The sequence below is a fragment of the Suncus etruscus genome, chromosome 16, assembly GCF_024139225.1.
Source record: "Suncus etruscus isolate mSunEtr1 chromosome 16, mSunEtr1.pri.cur, whole genome shotgun sequence".
In the NCBI taxonomy this organism is placed as follows: domain Eukaryota; kingdom Metazoa; phylum Chordata; class Mammalia; order Eulipotyphla; family Soricidae; genus Suncus; species Suncus etruscus.
In genome coordinates, this window is record NC_064863.1 from 41,868,189 (window position 1) to 41,886,141 (window position 17,953).

Genomic DNA, 17,953 nt, shown 5'->3' on the forward strand with positions numbered 1-17,953 from the left:
GAAAGAAAAGATAGGGGCCGGGAAGGTGGCGCTGGAGATAAGGTGTCTGCCTTGTAAGCGCTACCAAGGAACGGACCGCGGTTCGATCCCCCGGCGTCCCATATGGTCCCCCCAAGCCAGGGGTGATTTCTGAGCACATAGCCCCTGAGCGTCAAACGGGTGTGGCCCAAAAACCAAAAAAAAAAAAAAAAAAAAAAAAAGAAAGAAAAGATAGGAAGGAAGGGAGGAAGATGGAAGGAAGAGTGAGAAAGAGTGAGAAAGGGAAAGGGAAATAAGAAAGGATAAGAGTAGAAAAGATAATGTGGTGTTAAAACTGCAAATTTTGTGGGCAAGCCTGTAGTTGGAAACCAAGGGTGCCTGAGCACCTTTTTCACTGTGTGCTCAAAAGATTGTCACTAGAACCTTCATCCAGAATTCCTCGGTCTTTGGCAAAGAGGAAAGTGCTCTACTAGATGCCCAAACCCACCTCTGAAGAGAAAACATGGGGAGGGGGGCATTTCCTACATCATCTGGACCCCAAAAGGTTACTGTGATGCTGTGATTTATAGTAAGAAACAGCTATAATTGTCTCTATCTCTGACAAACTCAGGAACCTGGTATTTCTCTAGTGATGAGGATAAAGATGTTGGTGGCTGTGGTGATGAGGTAACTTTGGACTCACCAAAAAATAGGGTCGCTGGTTGTCAGGAGGAGAGACTGAAAGGAGGATTGGAGCTCACCCCCTGATTTTCAAGGGGTTTGGGGTGAGGAGTTTGGCAATTCAGCCAATCACCAAGGATTAAAACAGTGGGTCTCAGGGAGATCAGGTCATGGGTCCTCAGCTGTGGGGAGTGGAGGAGCATGAGGTCTGGGCAAGATATGACCCTGGTGAGGGAGAGGGAGACCCAGTGTCCTGTGCTTGCTCTGTGCTTCTCTGACTGGATTTAAGACTCCTTTCTGCCAACCAGAAACTTACAGAAAATGTTTCCAGAGTCCCCAAGTCCCAAGAGTGGCTCCTGGAAGAACAGTTGTCACCCACATCTGCTCTTGAAGGTATAAACGACCTTGGGAAGACAGAGGCACCTTAGGAGACCCACATTTCATGTGTGGGTTCTAATGAAGATTCTGAAAGACAGTGTAAGAATCGAGTAGAGTGCCAGTGGTCCTCAAACTATGGCCCGCGGGCCACATACTGTATTTGTATCTGTTTCGTTTCTTCATTGCAAAATAAGATATATGCAGTGTGCATAAGAATTCGTTCATAAGTTTTGTTTTTACTATAGTCAGACCCTTCAATGGTCTGAGGGACAGTGAACTGGCCCCCTGTTTAAAAAGTTTGAGGACCCCTGGACCGTCGAACACCCACATAGTGCTGGAGCTTTGTTTGGTGGCAGGGGAAACCCCACTTCTGATATGAGAGAATTGGAAGATAGAGCTGCTCCTTTCCAACTTCCTGCTTTGGAAAATAGTCTTGGCTTAAAAACAAAACAAGCCTGATTCAGTAGTAAAGTGAATGCTTCAGACTTTTCATGAAAGATTTTATTTCATTTTATTCTCATGAAATACATTTTTTCTTTTTGGCTCCTGGGTCACACCTAGTGATGCTCAGGGGTTACTCCAGGCTCCGCACTCAGGAATCACTCCTGGAGTTTGCTCATGGGTTCTGGGGATTTAACTCAGGTAAGCCCTTTGCAAGGCAAACACCCTACCCACTGTGCTGTACTATTATCTTTCCAGTCTCTCTCATGAAAATTTTTGTAGAAAATCCTCAATAAGAGAGTTTTTGTTGTTCTAAATTTAAGAGATTGAGGAAAAAGAATTAAATTATTTAAGTCCCTTAAAATAGGAATGGGCAGGACCAAAGAGTCCAGGAGGTAAGAATCCCCACAGAGCTCCCATCCCACCCCTGTACCCCCAGCGGTCGCCGAACCTGAGCTGTGGCTCAAAGAACTGGGAGCACAGAATTTGCCTGTGCAAGGCCAGGTTGGAGCCTGTTGCAGCTGGTTCCCTGGACAATGCCAAGAGCATCTCCCATCAACAGGTATGGTCCAGGAAAAAAACAAACAAAGCAAGTATAGTGGTGGTGGGGATAGTACAGGAGTTAGGGTTCATATATGCATAAGGTTCTTGCATAAGAACCTATGTTTGATCCCCAGTACCAAATGGCATCATTAAGATCACTGGATATGACCCTGGGACTTAATTGTTCCCCCACATGGCCTGAGCTGCACGGCATCCTCAGTCTTGAACTTATGGCCTTGGGCTCCCTCTGAGCACCACCTGGAATTCTTCTCTCCCAATAGCTTCTTATCGATTATGAAATAATGACCAGTCAGTTCTGGTTCCCTTAATGCCTGAACAATCTAGATGCAAGGCAGACAGATATCCCCAGAGTTTCATTTTCTTGGCAAATTTCCCAGCCCATAGCCTAGCATGGTTCATTGATGGTGTTGAGGTCCTGTCTATTTATTTGATGCTGTGTAGGATTTCTTGGCAGATTATCTTCTAACAGCTCAGGTTAAAAAAAAAAACTGGTTACACCTATATTCATTGCAGCACTATTTACCATAGCAAGACTCTGGAAACAACCAAGATGCCCTTCAACAGACGAATGGCTAAAGAAACTGTGGTACATATACACAATGGAATATTATGCAGCTGTCAGGAGAGATGAAGTCATGAAATTTTCCTATACATGGATGTACACAGAATCTATTATGCTGAGTGAAATAAGTCAGAGAGAGAGAGAGAAAAACGCAGAATGGTCTCACTCATCTATGGGTTTTAAGAAAAATGAAAGACATTCTTGCAATAATAAATTTCAGACACAAAAGAGAAAAGAGCTGGAAGTTCCAGCTCACCTCAGGAAGCTCACCACAAAGAGTGATGAGTTTAGTTAGAGAAATAACTACATTTTGAACTGTCCTAATATTGAGAATGTATGAGGGAAATGCAGAGCCTGTTTAGAGTACAGGCAGGGGTCAGGTGGGGAGGAGGGAGACTTGGGACATGGGTGATGGGAATGTTGCACTGGTGATGGGTGGTGTTCCTTTTATGACTGAAACCCAAACACAATCATGTATGTAATCAAGGTGTTTAAATAAAAAAAAAGAAAAGAAAACAAAAAAAACAAAAAAAACAAAAACAAACAAACAAACAAAAAACACTGGGGGCCTGGAGAGATAGCACAGTGGCATTTGCCTTGCAAGCAGCCGATCCAGGACCAAAAGTGGTTGGTTCGAATCCCGGTGTCCCATATGGTCCCCTGTGCCTGCCAGGAGCTATTTCTGAGCAGACAGCCAGGAGTAACCCCTGAGCACTGCTGGGTGTGGCCCCAAAACCAAAAAAAAAACAAAACAAAACAAAACAAAAAACTGGGTAAAATGTCTGCACCAATTGACCTGCATGGCCCTGTCACCCTGCTAAGGCTAGGCTGAGACAAATGACAGTGCCAAGTCTTTTTCCTGGAACCACTGAGTCACCCATTTTTAACTGACCATCAATCACCTGGAGCAGGAAGCAAGGTGTGCCCCCTGCATTTTGGGTGTTCAATCACAGGGAGAATCTCCATTCCCCTGATCTTTTCCTCCTCGCCTGTACATCGCCCATGGAAACTACCAGGAACCAGATGGAAGGTTCAATGGGCAACACTGGATGATACTCCCAGGGGAATGATTTTTGCAGCATAAGACAGTGGATAAAGCATTTCCCTATTCCAAGAGACCCTTGGGCTCTTTGTTTGTTTTGGGGCCACACCTCGAAGTGCTCAAGGGTTACTCCTAGCTCTGTGCTCAGGAATCATTCCTGGCAGACTCTGGGATGCTAGGATTAGAACTGGTTTGGGGGGCCGGAGAGATAGCATGGAGGTAAGGAGTTTACCTTTCATGCAGAAGGTCATCGGTTTGAATCCCTGTGTCCCATATGGTCCCCCGTGCCTGCCAGGAGCAATTTCTGAGCACAGCGCCAGAAAAAAAACCTTGAGCACTGCCGGTGTGACCCAAAGACCACCAAAAAAAAAAAAAAAAAAGAACTGGTTTGGCCACATGCAAGGCAAATAAATGTTCTACTTTCTGTATTATCACTCTGGCCCCAAACCCTAGGCTTTTCAATACCACCAACATCATCAAATGCAATCTCACCACACATTATTTTTCTGTAAAAAGAATTTTTGTAAAAAGCAAATGTTTTTCGTTTGATTGGGGCCAAACTTCGTGATGCTCTGGGTTTACTCTTGACTTTGTGCTCAGGGATTATTCCTGGTGGAGCAAAGGGGACCATATGGGATGCTGGAGATTGAATTAGGATTGAGCCTGTGCAAAATAAGCACCTTGCTGGATGTATTGTCACTCTTGCCCTTAATAGTAAATTAATTTACAACCCAAACACAACAATACCTTTGATAAAATGATCCCATAGGTTCAATCTCAAACTGCTTCCTGGGTTGTAGAGAGAGTACAATAGCTAATGAAGTAGGGATGGTTTGAAAAGGTGCAGATTTTGTGCTCGCTTCGGCAGCACATATACTAAAATTGAAACGATACAGAGAAGATTAGCATGACCCCTGTGCAAGGACGACACGCAAATTCGTGAAGCGTTCCACATTTTTTTAAAAAACAACCAAGATGCCCTTCAACAGATGAATGGCTAAAGAAACTGTGGTACATATACACAATGGAACATTATACAGCCATCAGGAGAGATGAAGTCATGGAAGTACATTCCATGGATGTACATGGAATCTATTATGCTGAGTGAGAGAGATAGATGCAGAATAGTCTCATTTATCTATGGATTTTAAGAAAAATAAAAGACATTTTTGCAATAATCCTTAGAAACAAAGAGAGGGTCCAGCTGACGACATGAAGCTCACCATAAAGAGTGGTGAGTGCAGTTAGAGAGATAACTACACTGAGAACTATCAAAACAATGTGAATGAATGAGGAAGTGGAAAGCCTGTCTAGAGTACAGGTGGGGGTGGGGTGGGGAGGAGGGAGAATTGGGACATTGGTGGTGGGAATGTTGCACTAGTGAAGGGGGGGTGTTCTTTACATGACTGAAACCCAACTACAATCATATTTGTAATCAAGGTGTTTAAATAAAGATATATATAAAAAGGTGCAGATTTGTATATTGCTGGATTTCTCCATACAATCTTTTTGCCTTTGTATTTGGGGAGAGGGGGACCTGTTATGATGGCAATTATGACATGTATCTTTGATTCTACAATTGAGTCATAGCATATACTCAAAGAGAAGACTTTGCTGGCAAGTGAAAAGTTTTAAACAATCTTTGATAAAAGGGCTTAAATGCAAAATGGAGCAAGGAAAGCCTCTTCAACAAGTGGTGCTGGGATAACTGGTCAGCCACATGCAAAAAAAAGCAAACTCAGACCTCCATCTAACACCATGCACAAAGGTCAAATCCAGATGAATAAAAGACCTTGATATCAGACCTAGAACCATAAGGTATATAGAACAACACATAGGTAAAACACTTTCTGATGTTGAGACTAAAGATATCTTCAAGAAGGAAACAATACTCTTCAAACAAGTGGAAGAGGAGAAAAACAGATGGGATTATATTAAGCTGAGAGGCTTTTGCACCTCAAAAGAAATAGTGCCTAGGATACAAGAGCCACCCACAGAATAGGAGAAACTCTTTACCAATACCCATCAGATAAGGGGCTAATATCTAAGATATACAAGGTACTGATAGAACTTTACAAGAACAAAACATCTAGCTCCATCAAAAAATGGGGAGAAGAGGGGCCGGCGAGGTGGCGCTAGAGGTAAGGTGTCTGCCTTGCAAGCGCTAGCCAAGGAAAGGACCATGGTTCGATCCCCCGGCATCCCATATGGTTCCCCCCAAGCCAGGGGCAATTTCTGAGCATGTGGCCAGGAGTAACCCCTGAGCATCAAACGGGTGTGGCCCGAAAAACCAAAAAAAAAAAAAAATGGGGAGAAGAAATGAACACACTTTCTCAAAGAAGAAATACAAATGGCCAAAAGACACATGAAAAAATACTACACATCACTAATCATCAGGGAAATTCAAATAAAAACAACAATGGAGAACCATCTCAAGCCACAGAGATTGGCACACATCACAAAGATTAAGAACAATCAGTGGGGCCCGGAGAGATAGCACAGCTGCGTTTGCCTTGCAAGCAGCGGATCCAGGACCAAAGGTGGTTGGTTCGAATCCCGGCGTCCCATATGGTCCCCCATGCCTGCCAGGAGCTATTTCTGAGCAAACAGCCAGGAGTAAACCCCTGAGCAACGCCGGGTGTGGCCCAAAAACAAACAAACAAAAAAAAGAACAATCAGTGCTGGTGGGGATGTGGAGAGAAAGGAACTCTCACTCACTGCCAGTGGGAATGTCGTCTAGTCCAGAAAACAATATGGAGATTCCTCAAAAAAGCTGAAAATAGGGGCCGGGTAGGTGGCGCTGGAGGTAAGGTGTCTGCCTTGCAAGCGCTAGCCAAGGAAGGACCGCAGTTCGATCCCCCGGCGTCCCATATGGTCCCCCCAAGCCAGGGGCGATTTCTGAGCACATAGCCAGGAGTAACCCCTGAGCGTCAAACGGGTGTGGCCCAAAAACCAAAAAAAAAAAAAAAAAAAAAAAAAAGCTGAAAATAGAGCTCCCATATGATCCAGCTATACTATACTATACAGCTATACTATATCCTAAGGATATACCTTAGGAAAACAAAAACACAATACAAAAAATGCCTTCTGCACACCTATATTCATTGAATCACTATTTAGAATAGCCAGAATCTGGAAACAACCCAGATGCCCAACAACAGATGAGTGGCTAAAGAAACTGTGGTACATATACACAATGGAATACTAAGCAACTGTCAGAAAAAAATGAAGTCATGAAATTTTCTAATACATGGGTGGACATGGAAACTATCATGTTGAGTGAAATAAGTTAGAGGGAGAGATAGACACAGAATAGTCTCACTCATCTATGGGTTTTTTTTTTTGTTTTTTGTTTTTTGTTTTGTTTTGGAGTCACACCCAGTGATGCTCAAGGGTTACTCCTGGTTACGTGCTCAGAAATCGCTCCTGGCTTGGGAGACCATATGGGACACTGGGGGATTGCACCTCAGTCCGTCCTAGGCTAGCACTGGCAAGGCAGATGCCTTACCACTTGCGCTGCTTCCAGTCCCCATCTATGAGTTTTAAGAAAAATAAAAGATATTATTGTAATAAATCCCAGAGACAATAGAGATGAGGACTGGAAGGACTGGTCCATGAGATGAAGCTTACTACAACGAGGGGTGAGTGCAGTTAGAGAAATAATTACACTAACAACTATCATGACAATGGTAATGACTGAGAGATGTAGAATGCCTGTCTGAAATAGTCAGGGTTTGGGGGAGGATAGGTATGAGGGGCACTGGTGGTATGAATGTTGCACTGGTGAAGGGGGGTGTTATGAGTGAAATCCAACTACAAACATGTTTGCAATCATGGTGCTTAAATAAATATATTTAAAAAGAAAAATTTTTTTTGGTTTTTGGGCCACACCCGGTGGTGCTCAGGGGTTACTCCTGGCTGTCTGCTCAGAAATAGTTCCTGGCAGGCACGGGGACCATATGGGACACCGGGATTCGAACCAACCACCTTTGGTCCTGGATCGGCTGCTTGCAAGGCAAATGCCGCTGTGCTATCTCTCCGGGCCCTCAGAGGTTACTTTTGACCATACTCAAGGAATCATTCAATGCCCAGGTTCAAAACTGAGCCTCCTGCATGCAAAGCAGGAGTTCCAGCCCAGTGGCTATCTATCTCAGCCACTGAAAAAGCAAGCAAGCTTTTCTTTCCCTAAGAGTACTTTTTATATAAAGGGTTTTATTAACTTTTTTTTTTTTTTTTGCTCAAGATGACACTCAGAAAGATCCCTTTGAATAAAATTAAATGCAAGCAGCTCCTCTGAGCTCTAATTTACCATAAATATTGAGTCACGTTTTATTTTTTTCCACATTGACTAGATTTATTTGTGCTAATTCCCCAAGTTACAGCGGTGCATTCTCATCCCCATCATTTTCCACTGGTTTGTGAGTCACATTAGGAATTTCCTTCTTGATGCCAGATCCAACCCTTACAGAGCCAAGCTTTTAAAAAGGTAATTCATTAGTTGGGAAATAGGATATGACAAGAGGTAATTGATCTATTTCAATCTGCTCTCCTAGAAAAAAGCTTTTATGTCTTTGCCCCTCAGCCCCCTTTTGCTAGAGTCTATTTTCCAGAAAATTCAACAGGGAGCAAATTTTAGACTATTTTTAAATCACTGAGTACCTTCCTCTCTGTGTTCCTTATTGTATTTGCAGCAATTAGGCAATTTCTTTCATTGGCTGCTTTCTCCTCCCCCACAGAGATTTTAATTTTGTTAAAACGTTTTTTGATTTTGTTTTGTTTCACTGAGGCGGTGACTCAAGCAGCTCAGCAAGCCACAGAAACACAATGTCATTTAATATTCCAACCCACAGCCCAGATTGGGTCACCAGAAGCCAAGCTGTGGGGACTGCTCTGTGACAATGATTGACATCGCTGCACTGTGAACCCAGACGCACCAACAACAGCTCTTGAGCTCAGAGCAGGACATTTTCTCTGATCCACCCCACTCTACAGTCTGGCTCTGGTGCCCCTTGACATGAGTGTGTGAAGGCACTTCATTCCCTTAGCCCTTGGTCCATTCCTCAGTGCATTCATGGTCTGGTCCAAGACAGGAGAGGAACCTTCACACCACAGCAATACACAGGGCACAGAATAGCATTAATCCTGTTCCCAGCAGATGTCTTATTGGAGTAGACGTCAACAAAGCACAAGGCCAGGACACAGGAATTTAGTCATTTGCTTTGGATGCAGTAGGCCCCAATTCTTTTTTTTTTTTTTTTGTTTTTGTTATTGGGTCACACCCAGCAGCGCTCAGGGGTTCCTCCTGGCTCTACACTCAGAAATCGCTCCTGGCAGGCTCGAGGGACCGTATGGGATGCCAGGATTCGAATCACCGACCTTCTGTATGCAAGGCAAATGACTTACATCCATGCTATCTCTCCGGCCCCAGTAGGCCCCAATTCTAATCCCTTGGTACCACATATGGTCCCCTGAGCTCCCAAAAAGTACAGCTGCAGCTTGTTGCAGTTGCAGTATAGGGAATCCAACCTGTGACCTCACACTTGCAGATTAGAGCCTTTTCCACTAAGTCATTCTGCCCACTCCTTCACTAGTATATCTTATTTTGTTTATTTTGTGACACCAGGGATCAAACCCAGGACCTCACACATGCCGTGCATTCTGCCGCTGAGCCACATCCCTAGCAAGTATTACATTTTAAAATATTACTTCTATGTTGTTTCCTTCCTGAGTGCTTGCTCATTGTGTGTAGGTTACCCATGTACTCTAGTGGGGTGTCTATACCTATAATCCTTGGTATCTCATATACAGGCAGCATGTCAAGGCATTTTTGATGAAAATTAGATTGCTGATGTGACTGGTTATTCACAGTTCCAGAATGGAGGTTAACCATTCCTGGGGCTCTGGCCTACATCTGTAACTGTTTATCATTCTCACCCTGAAGCTTTGGAACTAAAGTTTCTTTGCCTCTTGATTCTGGCTGGACAGTCTAAACATCTCATACCTCATCCTTCACATGCCTGAGTTGCAAACTTGGAACTTTGCCAGTGTTCCGGATCTCGGTTAATGTCATTACTTCCACCCCATCTTCCAAATTAGAGCCTGGTTTTGCTCTGAGTCATCTCTCTCCTCTACAAATGCATCTTGTCCATTCCATTTCCATGCTTCATCTCTGGGAGAAGAGACTGTGATTTTGTTCCACAGGCATTATTTAAGCAGCCTCCAAGCTTATTCTCCCACTGTCCTCTCTACTTTTTCTTTTTTTTTTTTTTTTGGGCCACACCCGGTAACGCTCAGGGGTTACTCCTGGCTATGCGCTCAGAAGTCGCTCCTGGCTTGGGGGACCATATGGGACGCCGGGGGATCGAACCGCGGTCCGTCTCCTAGGCTAGCGCAGGTAAGGCAGGCACCTTACCTCCAGCGCCACCGCCCGGCCCCATCTCTCTACTTTTTCTTATCCATGTACCAAGATCTTTTGGAATTGTCATTTTGAGTCTTGATTCTACACGTCACTGCCCTGCAGAATAAACATAGCTAAGGCAATGACCATAAAAGTCTGGGCTTTTTTTCTTTTTCTTTAATCTTTTTTTTTTCTTTATTTTTGGGTCACACCCGGCAGCACTCAGGGGTTACTCCTGGCTCTATGCTCAGAAATTGCCCCCGGCATGCTCGGGAGATCATATGGGATACTGGGATTCGAACCACCGTCCTTCTGCTTGCAAGGCAAACGCCTTACCGCTGTGCTATCTCTCTGGTTCCCTGAGCTTTTTTCATGCCAATAAATGTCCTATGTAAGTCACCTGCACTCTCCTTGTATACTTTCTTCCTGTTCACACCAGCTGTTATAACCTGTCTACCTCTACGATGGAAATCATGCAATCCTAGGACTTCGTTTAAATTCTTCTCCGAAAGGAAAGTTCTTTGCCTTCTTTTTTATGTGTGTGTTCAAGTCTCGTTCATTAATAAGTTGAGACTCCAAAATTCATCGTCCTCAACTCTATCTTTTGTTTGTTTGGGGGCTATACCCAGCTGTGCTCAAGAATTATTCCTGGCTCTATACTAGGAAGCCAAGCATCTGGGCAGGTCTTCAGCTAAAATGAACTGGCCTCAATTTCAGCCTCATCTCACCTGCTCTTCAATCTCAGTATTAGAGGCCACTATTGCAGGGACCACTTCTGATGGGATTCAGGGGGCCTATGGGGTGCTAGAGTTTAAACCTAAGGTCAGCCACATGCAAAGCAATTTCCTCTCCAGTCCCTTCTTTCTCCATTTGAACCTAACTACATAAAGCCTATCACAATATGCCTTATAACATCCTTAAGGACATAAAGCAGTTTGTTATATTTACCTTGTATTTAATTATCATAACATTCTTCCTTCTAGCAAAACTTTGGGAGATCAATACACAACTGTTGAGTTCTTCAACAGTAAGATCACAAAGATACTGAAAATTTGGGAAGCTCTTAATTACAGCTTCACATTACAGCCTACACTGAAGGTGAAAAAGTATGTGTGCATATGTATTCATATTGTATCCGTATGTATTTATATTGTATTCACCAACACCAAAGGTAATTATGTATGTATTCAATATATATCCATACTGCACATGTAAAATATCTGTGTTGTCTTTTTCAGAATATATCTGATTTTGGGCGCAAACTATTTGGCCAGTTTATTACTATCGATTTTTACTAAATTACTGGTACCATTTTAGTCTCCCAATCTCCTACCCTCACTGAGTTTTCTCAGCATAATTTTGCAGTGATGGGGGGAAAACAGTGACTTCATCTATGGTCCATCCCTGTCACCCTTCTAGAGGAAGGAGGGAAGAGGATAGCACTAGCAAATAGCGGCAGGCAGGAGCTGTGGGCAACAGACCTGGGGTCAGAGAAATATACAGGGTTAAGGAGTTTGCAGTTGATGCTGCAAGCTTGTTTTGCTTTGTTTTGAGGCCCCAATCATGGTGCTCAAGGGTTACTCCTGGCTTCGCATTAGGAAATTACTCCTGGCAGATTTGGGAGATCATAAGGGATGCAAGGGATTGAACCTGGGTCAGCCACATGCAAGGCAAATGCCCTACCTGCTGTGCTATCACTCAGGCCCCAACCCTGCAAGCTTTGGATCCTATTTAACTCCATGAGCATCACCATCATGGACCACTCCTGACTACAGAGCCAAGAATAGCCCTTGATTGCTGTATATGGGCCTCAAAACAAAAACAAAACTAAATAAAATGTGTATGATATAAAACTTTTTGAAAAATCTAAACCAGAGTCGGAGAGAGAAAGAAAGTGAGTGAGAGTATATACAGAGTGTAGGGTGCTTGCCCTACATGCAGCAAACCTGAATTCAATCCCTAGCACACCATATTGTCCCTTGAGCTCCTCCTGAAATGATCCTTGAGAGAATGCTAGGAGTAAGCCCCAGATCACAGCTAAATGGGACACAGGGAGAGAGAAATGAAAAAAAAAATCTAAACCAGGAACCAGAACAATATTTTAGCAGATAGGGCACTTGCCTAGCATGTGGTCAACCTGGGTCCAATTCCTAGCACCCCCTTTTGGTTCCCTGAGCCTGGAAAGAGTGATTCCTGACTACAGAATCATGAGTATTCCCTGAGCACTCCCATGTATGGCACAAAAGAAAACAAACAAAAACAAAACGTGAACCCAGTGGCTGGGGAAGATGGTACATAAACACAGAGATTATGTTTTTGCATGCAGGAAACTTGGGTTTGATATCATGATCTCTGGCATCATATGGTCCCCCAAGCACAGAGCCAGGAGTAGCTCCTGAGCACCTTTGAGTGTGGTCCAAAACCAAAATAAACTTACATAAAAATCAGGGGCCAGAATGATGGTGCAGCAATAGGTCGCTTGCCTTGACTGTAGTTGACCCAGGTTTAATCCCAAGCATCCCCTATGGTCCCTTGGGCCCACCAGGAGTAATTCCTGAGCACCAACCAGGAATAACCCCTGAATATTGTTACTTATGGCATAAAAATGAAAACAAAATTAAAATCACTAAAATAAAATACAAATCCAGCCAAGGCTGGGAAGGGAGATAGAAAGGACAAAGCACAGGCTTTGCATGCAGAAGTTCAGATCCTGGTACCACACAGTTTCCACAGCATCACCAGATGTGGCCCCAAAGCTGCAAGCAAAAAATACTTTTTTCTTTTTGAAAACTGACCAGTTAGTAGATTCTAATTCTCTTTTGTCTTCAGTGCTGGACATTTAGAGTCTCACATGCAGGATATGCACTTATCCATCAAGCTATATTCCAGGATCTAGAATCTAATTTTTAATTTAAAAATCTTTCTAAAAAACAAAAAAGGAAAGAAACCTTGTATTTGCTATTTTTATGTTGTCTAGTTACTTTGAAAAGTTTTTTTATTTTAAGTTGGGTACCTTGAAAAAATATCACTGGAGGTTTTTTTTATGTTTAGATCAAATAAATTCTCAGTTTAATACTCCTGCTAGAGCTTTGCAGATATGTTTTTTCCTCTCGGTTTTATCAGATGACAAATGCCTTCTGATACAAGCCTTTATACCATCCAAAGATCACTAAGTCCCTAGGGAAATCTATGGTGCATTAAAATCATGTTGAAATGTAACAGCTCTCAGCAAAGCCAGAGATCTCTTGCTTCTGGATGAGTTGGTGAAAATGTGGATGGGATTGGTTAAACAGAAGACAGCAAGAAAAGAGAAAGAAAACCAGAGCAATAGCACTTCAGGTAACCCAGATTCAATACTCAACACCAAATACAGTCCCCTGACCACCACTAGGAGTGATCCCAGAGTATAGCCAGGAGTAAGCCCTGAGAACTGTAGGGTATGGACCAAACCCTTACATCCAAAAGAAGAGAAAGAGTGCAAAATGGTTGAGGTGCCAGAGGTGTGGAGAATATGGGTGAGGCTCATTAGTACAGGAAGTACAGAAGAACTTAAATGAAGTGAAATGTCTTTAGACATTATTTTAGTAGGATTTGGGTTGTGAATCCCATTATTTGAAGCTGCTGACAAGGGTACTCTTTGGGCACGGGGGCTTGCCTACTTGTGCTGGAGGACATTGGATCTCCCAGCCATGCTCACAGCCTGACCATGCAGTCAGATTCTGCACTAGCTGGCACTGCTGAGAGCCCCAGATCTACTCCTGCTTGCTGCTAGGAGTCCTTTGTGGCAAGGATGGAACTTGGAGTTCTAGTATTCAAAGCAAGTGCTCCGGCCTCCTGAATTTTATTTTATTTTATTTTTTACTGCTATATGAGATCTCACATAGTTCAGAGCATGCAGGATAGGCGGAGAAAAGTCTAATGGGATATACAAGGCATTACAGCCTCAAGACATGCCGCAGGAAAGCTTGCAAACAACTACCCATGATCTACCTGTGAGATGACCAATATCATTTCAACACAGAGCTTAGGCAAATTACAAACATTTTATCTGTATTTGTTAGTAGCACGAACATTTCTAAATATGGAAAAAATACAGCGAATAAACTACTTATAATATGGAAACAAACAGACCAGAGAATTAGTACTAGGATAAGACACACTTCGCATGCACACAGCTAACCCCAGTTACATTACCTGGCATCTCATATGGTCCCTTGAGTGCTAATAGGAGTGACCTGCCAGTAATGGCCAAATATCAGTGCCAAAAGAACAAAAAAATATAAAACAAAAAAACAGGGCCAGAGACCTAGAGCAGTGGGAAAGGCACTATCCTGGCACGTGTTCAATTCAGATTCAATCCTGGCACTGTTTATGTTTCCCCCAACTCAGCCCTGACCAGCCCAGGAGTGGACCCTAAATGGACTGAAATAAGACTTGAACATAGCTGGATGTACCCCCCCAAAAAAGTAGTAGGGTGCTATCTTGCAAGTGCCTAACTCAAGTTTTGATTCCCAGACCCCAGAAAGTTCCCAGAGAACAGATGAAATGTATTTTTTAACTTATTGATTTATTGGTTTTTTGGGTTGACACCCAGTGGTGCTCAGGGATTACTCCTGGTCTGCACTCAGAAATCACCCCTGGCAAGCTGGGGAACCATATGGTTTGCCAGGAATCGAATCAAGCAAATGCCCTACCGCGTGTGCTATCTCTCCAGCCCCAGAGAATATCTTTTTACCCCTGTATTTTGTTGTTGTTTTGTTTTTGGGTCATACCCCAGCAGCACTCAGGGGTTACTCCTGGCTCCTATGCTTAGAAATCGCTCCTGGTAGGCTCGGGGGACCATATGGAATGCTGGAATTTGAACCACCATCCTTCTGCATGCAAGGCAAATGTCTTACCTCCATGCTATCTCTCGGCCCCTACCCCTGTATTATCTCTCCAGATTCTCCTTCCTCTACTTTGAACCCAAGTACAGAAAAACCCAGCATAATATGCATTACAAGGTCTTCCCCACAGAAGAAAACTTACAGCAAAAACAAAAGCAAAACTACACATACAAATACAATGAAATTGTATGGCCTTTCTGCTCTAGCCTCTCCCCTAGTGACATGAATTTGGGGTGCAATGTAGAAAAGTGATATATACTGAAAGAATAGGTTTGACTTCCAAATGGTCCCAGGAAAAATAACTAGATAATGAGTTCCAATATGTTCCAAGAAGTTGACAATGGTTTTAATATTCAGGGGACTTTGTTTCACTGTAGACTTACTGTCTAATGAGGGTGGGGAATGAGTCCTCCTGGGAAGAAATAGATTAAGAGCCTGGTGCTCATATAGCTGGTTCTGATCATCTCCCCTTGAGTTTGTCTAGGTTTGAGTTCAGGGCTACATATTCCAGACTGGGATGATTTTAATGTCAGTGGAATCTCAGATAGGTTTTGAGCTCACAACTTCCCTGCTTCTTTGAGAAAGGGCCACACTCAATGCCCACAATGCTGGGGTCACCAAGCCACACCCCAATAGCAATTCAGATTTAACTCCAGGTTTAACTTGGCAGTTTTCAGGAGGTTATGCCAGCTCCAGGGATCCCCTGAGGGGGGGGTGTCCTCATCCCAGCAGGGCTCAGGGTTACTCTCAACCTATTGCTGGGTGTGTTGGTAGAAAGCATTTCTGTGGTGCTCAGAGGAATAATGACATGCAGGGAACCTGCATGCCAAGCGTGTGGCTTCAGTCCTCTGAGCTATCTCATGGCCCTATTTCCTTCTAAAGAGAGCAATGGGTCAATGTCCTTTCCTCTCCTTTAAGAGCAGGGAGTGAAGCCTGGATACTGGCTGAAGAATGCATGCCTTGTACAGAGGAACGGGGTAGTCCCTTAAGACACAGGTGCCTGGAAACCCCATCCTAAGCAGCACCTAGGATCTTGACTATCCTTGGAAGCAATCACTTCTCTCCCCCCATCTTCACCCCTCTAACAAGGGATTAGAGCACTAGCCTTGCATGCATCATTTGTGGTGTGTGTGTGTGTGTGTGTGTTGTGTGTGTGTGTGTGTGTGTGTGGTGGGGAGAGCAGGTGGTATTCAGGGCTTCTTGCTGAGATTCTTTCCCAACTTGGGCTGCAGTTTTTAATGTGAGGGTCTGAGTACTGTTCTTTAACATCACTGCACCATGGAAGGGCATTCACTGTGTGTGAGTTCTCCTCTGTAGTAATAAAAACATCCTTTTTAATTACCACAGTAGGAGATACACCACGGTCTTGCAGGGACCTGAACGGGCAAACTGTAGGGTAATCCTATAATTGCACAACTAAATGAACTACCTTTCTGGTTTTTGCTCTCTACCTGCTGTACATAATACATCTCTAGACTCATCGCTGCCCTCCCCACAACCCAGAAACCAGAAGGAGGAACTGGTCTGTCTGCCTGAATTCCTGCTGCTTTAATTGGGTTGGGAATTTCAGGTATCACTAACATCCACAAAACTGAACATCAGCTCCACTCTCTGGAGTTATCATTCTGGACTTATCCCATTCGTTATCAAGTCTGTTTCTCTGGATGTTCACTTAATAGATGATCTGTACCAGCTTTCGTGGCAATCTTCTGACTGTACAAACCATAAATGAAATCAGAATATTACAGCTCACATCCCATTTCCTTTGACACTCTCTACATGTTACTCTTGCAGTTGTTGTTATTTTGGAGGAGGTGGGGATTCATTTTATTGTGGAAAGCTTGATTAAATGTTATTTTCCCTAAATGCATGCAGAAGCTCTGCATACTGCATAATAGGGGGAAAACATGATATCTGGTTCAATAATAAAATATACTTTAAATTTAGAGTCACTTGTCACAGTTTCCATCATTTTCAGGAGATTTGGGAAGGAAGTAGAAGCCAATGGCTTCTGGCATTGGCAATCCCCAGATAGATGACACCATGTGTACAGCAAAGGAGATGGGGACAAGGTAAGTCCCCAGCAAGAAGAAATTGGCTACAGGAAGAGCTCCTTCATTTCCTATTCAGGACCTTTCTTGGCATTCTCACTCCATCAGCCACACTGTCAGGGTCAGTCAGGCAGCCTGAAGCCTGTCTCACAGTCCTGATGCTTCAAACAGAGGGAGACACCCTGTTTCTTTGTACACAGGGCTTCTAGAGGTGATTAAAGCATGGAATCAGCCATTGCAAGAACTATGACTATTGATTTGTTTGGGGATAACCTGTCTGAAGCAGGGAATCTTAGCACTTCATTTCCTTTTCAGGCTTAAATGCACGATGCTTTCTTCCCAGGACTTTCATAAATCTACGGTCCCCTGAAAAACCTCCTCGTCCCCTCCTCTAGTACATATTGGTTCAAAGAATCTTTTTCTCAGAGGTGCTCTTCTTGTACATGGTTTAACCAACCAATTGGCTTCACACTTCAGCGATTTGTGGGTCTGGTGATTGACCCACATTTCTCTGCATCTCCTCTCACTCCTCTAGTGTCAAAGTCAGGAAAAGGGTTTTTTCTCTTCAAGCAATACTACTATGATCGTCCAGAAAAGATAGGTCCCCAGAAGACTGGGCTCAAGCCCCTTGCCCCTTTCTTAGCTTGTTTTGGGTATAATCTAGCAATGCTCATGGCCGACTCCTGACTCATTCTCAGGGATCACTTCGAGGGCTCAGGGTCTTATGGGATGCAGGGAATCTAACATGCACCTGCTTATGGATAGGACAAGTATCTTATTCCCTGTATAATCTTTCCCACCCAAACTCCATCCTTATTTTCTATTTTAAGGGTAAACTTAAAACTCTTTTCCATTTGAACCCCACAAATCTTTGTTGTCTGCATTTTGTTTTTGAATACTATTTAAAATTTGAATTGAGGTGGAACAACACTATTAATGGATATAATTTCAGAGCTGTCAAAACAGACATTATTATTACAACAAGTGGCACCT

The 17,953-nt window shown here is 43.4% G+C and overlaps 1 non-coding gene across 1 annotated transcript; it reads left to right on the forward strand.

Moving 5' to 3' along the window:
• Positions 1 to 4,478: 4,478 nt before the first annotated feature.
• Positions 4,479 to 4,585, forward strand: LOC126032957 (U6 spliceosomal RNA). Its single transcript, XR_007504116.1, has one exon. It is a non-coding gene; the product is annotated as a U6 spliceosomal RNA (small nuclear RNA).
• The last annotated feature ends 13,368 nt before the right edge of the window (positions 4,586 to 17,953 follow it).